General features: G+C 31.1%; 1 long non-coding RNA gene across 1 annotated transcript; it reads left to right on the top strand.

Moving 5' to 3' along the window:
• Positions 1-489, top strand: LOC149526516 (uncharacterized). Its single transcript, XR_016351924.1, has 2 exons — positions 1-54; positions 162-489. It is a non-coding gene; the product is annotated as an uncharacterized LOC149526516 (long non-coding RNA).
• The last annotated feature ends 5957 nt before the right edge of the window (positions 490-6446 follow it).

Below are 6446 nucleotides of genomic sequence, written 5' to 3'. Positions count from 1 at the left end.
TTTCCCTTATTCCAGAATTGCAAGATATTCTCCCCGGAATCATCAACCAATTGGGTATGCACTCTGGCTCTGTTTAGTTTTTTCTTCATTTCTTTTTTATTGTGGTTGTTTCCAGATTGCAAATGAATATCGGCTTTTGACCCTTGTTCTAAAATTTTTAGGGCCTGATAACTTGGACAACTTGAGGAAGTTGGCAGAGCAATTCCAGAAGCAGGTACCGACTGCTGGTGCTGAAGCAACCACCGCCACTCAAGAAGAGGATGATGATGATGTTCCACAACTTGTGGGTAGTGAGACGTTTGAAGCTGCAGCAGAAGAAGGCCAAGCTGCTAAATAGTGCTCTTAGAGGTTTTTGTTTGTGTTGTTTTGCATGGAATTACATTTTTTTGTCTTCCAATTTATTCTTGTCCTAGTTGGTACCCTTCCTGTGACTCACTGGATAGTGTTACCCTAATGTTTTGGTTCACAGCAAGTCTTCTATTTTCAGAATTCCTGGTATTGCTGACTGGTACCAATATGATGGTAATGTTTTGACAAAAGATCTTTTACGCCAAGACAAATGATCTTAAAACGTTTCCATCTATCTCGTCAATCATATGAATTTTTGTTTATTTACTTTTGAAAATAAGCTTTTGATTATTTATACTTATATTATCCTTTAAAATTAGATGATCAATATAAAAATTTACTCGATTTTGTTTTCTTTAATTTGTAAACTTTAGTTTTTAATAAGAAAATGATTATACCTTTTTGGTTTCAAATGAACTGTTCAAGCTTAATTTTATAAGAATATTAAGAAAAATATTTTTGACTTTAAAGTGTTTCTGATATTTTTAATAATCTATAATATTCATAAAATATAATTTTTAAGGTCAAAACAAATGTTAGTAAAAATTAATGTAGCTTGTGCAAAAAAAAGTGTTATAGATGTTCCAAAGAAAAGAGTTAAAATAGTTTTGGAACGACTAAAAGTAGAAGTTAGATATTTAATTTAAAAAGGAGGGAGTTAAAATTATTAAAACTTATTATGAAAAATAAAATAAGTAAGAGTTGTATATGTTAAAGATGGATGGTAAGACATGTTTTAGGTATGGTTTAGAAAAGAAAAATGGATATTTATTTTGGAATTAAGACATTAATATTCTTTTAAAGAAGTACATTTGAAAGCTAGCTATCTTGTTCACTACAAAAGGTCTTTATTTTAATTATTTTATATCAAAATATAATAAAATTTCAATACGTATTAAGTTAATTATTAAGTTTGGTATAACGAATCAAGTCACACTCATTTCATACAATAAAATTAACAAATAAAATCATAAATAATAAATTAATAAAACGAGCGATATTTATGTCAATTCAGCCATTCCAACTATAAGCATTACAGGTCATAATGATTTTTCAAAAGGTCAAAAGAAAAAAAAAAACTCCCTAAAGCTGCTTCCATACTACTTTGGATTGTCATTCCAATGAAATCTTTCTCTATTGTCATCTCTTCCTCTGCATGCAGAGCTTATACACAAAAGGCACTACTTTGTCTATGGAAAGCAATTAATTCATACTGAATGAAGGCACATTCACAAGGTTTTCCTCAAAATGTTTTATGCTAATGAATTACCTTCTACCTTCTCGCTCTCAAGATTTATATGTATCATAAGACATACCATTAAGTAAAAATTAAAAATAATGATTTATATGTCTATTTATAAAGCATATATTCCAATCATATTAAAAATAGTCAAGAGTTAAATATATTTTCATGTAAGTATATTAATAAATTTGGATCCATTCTACATGATTCATATTCCAACATTTTGCAATAAGACGTGTTAGGCATCAATGTACGTGCTCTTTGAAAAACATATAGTTTTTATTTTTTTTTATTATAATTGAGAAAGGAGAAATTCGAATCCTACTCTTTAGGCGGAGGGATAATGCACTAACCAATGAACCAAATGCTCGGGTGTTTGAAAAACGTACAGTTGTCCCTATCTTTCATACAAGAAATTAAGCACACAAACAAACATGGAGCATGCTAACAGATTAAAAAGAATCAGTTGGGAGTGTTATATTATGCTACCACCAAAATAACATAACATTGCAACTCCAAATCTGATCTTGTACCCCTAAACCAATTGTCTACATTAAAATCAAACATCTTTGATCCTTATATTCAAATAATAATATAGCTATGTTTGACATTCCATCCAATGTACTTGTGCTCAAGGCTATATCAAACACTTAGTTCAATATAATTGTGTAGGTAACGAATTACAAAATATAAATGCAAAATCATTAAGTTTTTCCTTAGTCACTCATGACTATCCACTTAAACTTGATTTTTTGCCTAGACATGCTCCTATAGACTAAATCAATTATGGCCCATGGATACATGCTAAATTAATGTGAAACCCCACTTTTCTATTAAAGTTAGATTTGCAACATAGCTTGGTGAGTTTACTTGACGTTTTTGAACATGATTTATGAACAATTATAACTTAGAAAATGCATGATTTGATAGTCGAATGAGTTTCCTTGAAAATTGTGATCATTAGGAGGTCAAAAGTTTTGTTCTGAACTTAAAAATAGCATTTTGAACCAAAAGTAATGATCAAGTATCGATACTTGAAATCCAAAAATAGGTTTTGATGAACAAGTCCTGATTCTTGTTCATGTAGTATTGAGGCATATGAATTTCCCAGAGAAGTATTGAGGCTTTTATTGAAAGTATCGAGACTTTTACTCAAGATGTCTCGGAAAAACCTTTCTATTTCCAAAGTGTCGATACTTCAACGTCAAATTTCAAAATAAAAAGGATAAAATGGTATCTTTTCAATCCCCACTATAAATATAGCACATTCTCTGAGGGTTCTCATTCCTAGCTGCCTCTCCATTTTTTGCAATTTCTAAACACTCATTTACAATCCAAAATCATTTTTAAAGATTTGAAGCTTGGTTTGAGTTTTAAACGACAAGGTGACATTTTCAACTCTTTAGACTTTTAAATCTTTGATTTCCATTTCTAAAAAATATTACTTGTTTCTTCAAATTTTCATTAAACTCTAAGCTCAAGGTTTTGTGGTTTTTCTTAGTATCAAAGCTCACCAAGGTAAAGTTGCCAAGCACTAGTTAGTTAACTCCTAGAACCCATAGTTATATTAGATTATAAATGTTGATTTTTAGATTGATAGATGATTGAAGATGTTTTATGGAAAGGATAAAGGTTTATTGATGTTGGTTAAGATTAAAATGAAAGGTATTAATGGTGAAAAGTATGTGGATATGTGTTGTTGAAGAATTTGTATTTGAAGAGGTTGAGCTTTTGATGAAAGGTGCTAAAAGGAAAGGCACGCTTTAATAAGGTGGGTAGATTCGACATATTTCATTATTTTGAATAATTAAGCATGCCCATTCTACAATCTTGCATTAAAATGTATTTTTGATGAAACATGAGTTCTATAAGGATTGTGTTGTGAACTATGGTTTTAAAGTATATTTTGATGAAAGTTATATATGCTACGTAACTATACTATTATGTATTTAGTTTTGTGCATGGGGAACAAGCACTTTGAAAGTTTTGATTCCTCAAACCTTGAATATTTGTCTATGATTGTTTGGTTGATTTGATGACTCTGAAATTTGAAATGAAAAATGACTTCCTGTAAATAGACCATAGCATTGGGTCACTTTGACTTTGAGATGATGGTATAGATTGATGATAATGAAATATCCTTATTTGAACTCTTGATTTTGTTGGTGAATAGATTCACCCTTTTGCTTTGAAATGAATTTTGGTTAACTTTGAACTTGTAAAATGTTTTAGTGGAGCTTATTAAGTTAAGGACCTATAGCTAGCGATAGCAAACTTCAGCCATTGTGCACAATGCTTCGTATCCTTTGAGGTTAGTGACTATATGTACTAGACCATCTTGGTGCTACGACATAACTTTGTTTGCTTGATAGTGGATATAATTCTACCCTTTGTTATATAGTCAAAGGCATAATGCTCGGACTTTCTTTGTTTGATAGTTCTTTTTAATTTAGAGCTCCAGAAATTACAAAATGATTATTTGATGTTTAGATTGAAACTTAGAGATTTGTGTCGTTTTGGAAATTCAATTCTTTGATTAATATGGATTTCAATGTTGGTTTTCAAGAAAACCCTTTTGGATTGGAATTATACTTGATTTAGATGTTAAAACTTTGGATACTTGTATATAATGGACTATAGACTTGTTGAAGGACATGGAATCGTGTTCTAGGCTAAACAATTCAGTTTTGTGAAAAAACTATCAATCTATATGAAAAATGTATTGATACTTGTTCTTTATAAATTCCTAGAATTGCATTCTCGTTGAAAAGTAACAAAAGTATCACTACTTAAGGCTTGTATTTGAATTTTCACAATTTTAAAATATAAATAGTTTTGTTTTATCTACTGAGTTTTACAAAAAATTACTTTTGCTTGAAATACTTGATACTATTTGATTATGTTTGGAAACCGTAATTTGGAAACGTAAAGGCTTCATAACTATAAATGGATTGTTTTTAACTACTGAGCTTTATAAACATTCGTTTTCATTAGAAATACTTAGATTTGATTATAAACATTCATTTTTATTTGAAACATTGATTTGATTATACACATTCATTTTTATTTGAAATGCACAGATATTGTAATGACCTCTTCCCTGATCATTACCGACGTCCAAGACTTGCGAGTGAACTCATCAAATCCTGAACAAGCCTTAGTTGAGATTCTAGATAATTTAATCAAACATTCTAATACATTTATAAATCGACTAGTAATAATGATGCTTTTGTTGACTTAAACCAAATAAACGATTACAAGTAAAGTATAGCATCTAGTTACAATATCCTCATGTGTTCCAACTTCACACTTAACATCCAATACACAACCTTAGAGTTTTTAACAAAATACACTTCTGATAGACTGATAATCATTATAAGTCTAACTATTTTATAGAACACGACCTTTATGCAGCGGAGTGACTTGGAGTGGAAGTCTAAGAGATGTTATTACCTATGTTGTAGCATGTCTCGAGGTGTTGAGCAATGAACTTGAGCTGATTACCTATCTGCAAAAGGAAGATAAGGGGGGTGAGTCTCACAGACTCAGTGATCATCAACTCTTGGAGTAGAGCGTAGATGGGAAATAAGTCAACACAAAAGATTTGAATATATAAAAATATAAGAACATATAAACCATTTAAAAGCAAAGGGACATTTGTGCCTTACGTATAAAACCAAGGATTTTTATGCAAGAAATCATTTAACCATCATTGTCTCAAAACCAATTTGAGTGAAAGATTTCTATCGTCGAAATCATTTAATGTCTTTTACTTAAAATCGAATTAACATAAGCAAGCACGCTTCCATAAAATCAAACATTATTAAAGCTTTTACACAAGCTCATAAATCATCTCATCCCCGAGGTATTAAACACGTCATTAATTCATAATCAATATTTAAAGCACTGAAAGCTTTTAATCAAATAGGGGAGCTGTGAAAAATCTAGTATTTCTCACCATGCGAAAAACTACGTACATGAAAACCCAAAGAGATATCACTCTCGAGTAGGTAATAGAAATAAAAAACTTGTGGACCCACTTCCACGTAATAACATTCGGGAGCTTCACTCCACCAGATCCCCACAGCCATGGCAATCTCTACGACGTTAGCTAACATTGGAGAAATTAGGAGGTCGTAACTGGGTATATCACTTGTGGCTTAGCCACATATATCAACCCATGGCCTTGCCACATATATCATGGACCATTGCCCCAGTTATGTCTAACAGCCTACCGACGACCCAAAGGTTCTCTAGCTAGAGCTAACTTGTGAACAAGTGTCACACTTAATCGAAGTGACAACCAGGCTACTCTCGAATCTCCCAGTTTGATAAAACTATTAAAAAGCCAAATTAGGTTTTGAAAGGATCATTTCAAATCATTTTCAAAATATCGATCACAGTAACATGATAAAACCTCTTTTTTGTAAGACTTTACATTATAAACCTTTTTCATGAGGTTTAGATGTCAAATCAGCATAGTGAGTATGAAATTCATTCATGAATGTGCATCACACAATCAATAAGGCACATTTTGATAGAAATTGTAGTAAAAAGCTTATTTCCCAATTTTAAAATCCTTTACGTACATAACTTATATATATATATATATATGATCAAGACAATTTCAAATACTTTGACATTCACAAATTCCTAGGATATCTACCAGCTCATGCTGTCCACAAATCACATTTAAAATAAATTGATACATCTATCCAATGTAAAGCAATATATATAAATATAGTATGGAAATTTGGAAATCGACAAACCCCATTCACCTTACAATACCGGGACGCTACGTCGCTATTGATTCAAGTGCGTGTCTAGCTAACTCTACTTGTCGGTCACTCGTTAC

Source organism: Theobroma umbraticum, unplaced genomic scaffold (genome assembly GCF_002168275.2).
Source record: "Theobroma umbraticum cultivar Fairchild unplaced genomic scaffold, ASM216827v3 scaffold_89.0, whole genome shotgun sequence".
NCBI lineage: Eukaryota > Viridiplantae > Streptophyta > Magnoliopsida > Malvales > Malvaceae > Theobroma > Theobroma umbraticum.
This window is presented reverse-complemented; position numbering and strand designations above follow the sequence as displayed.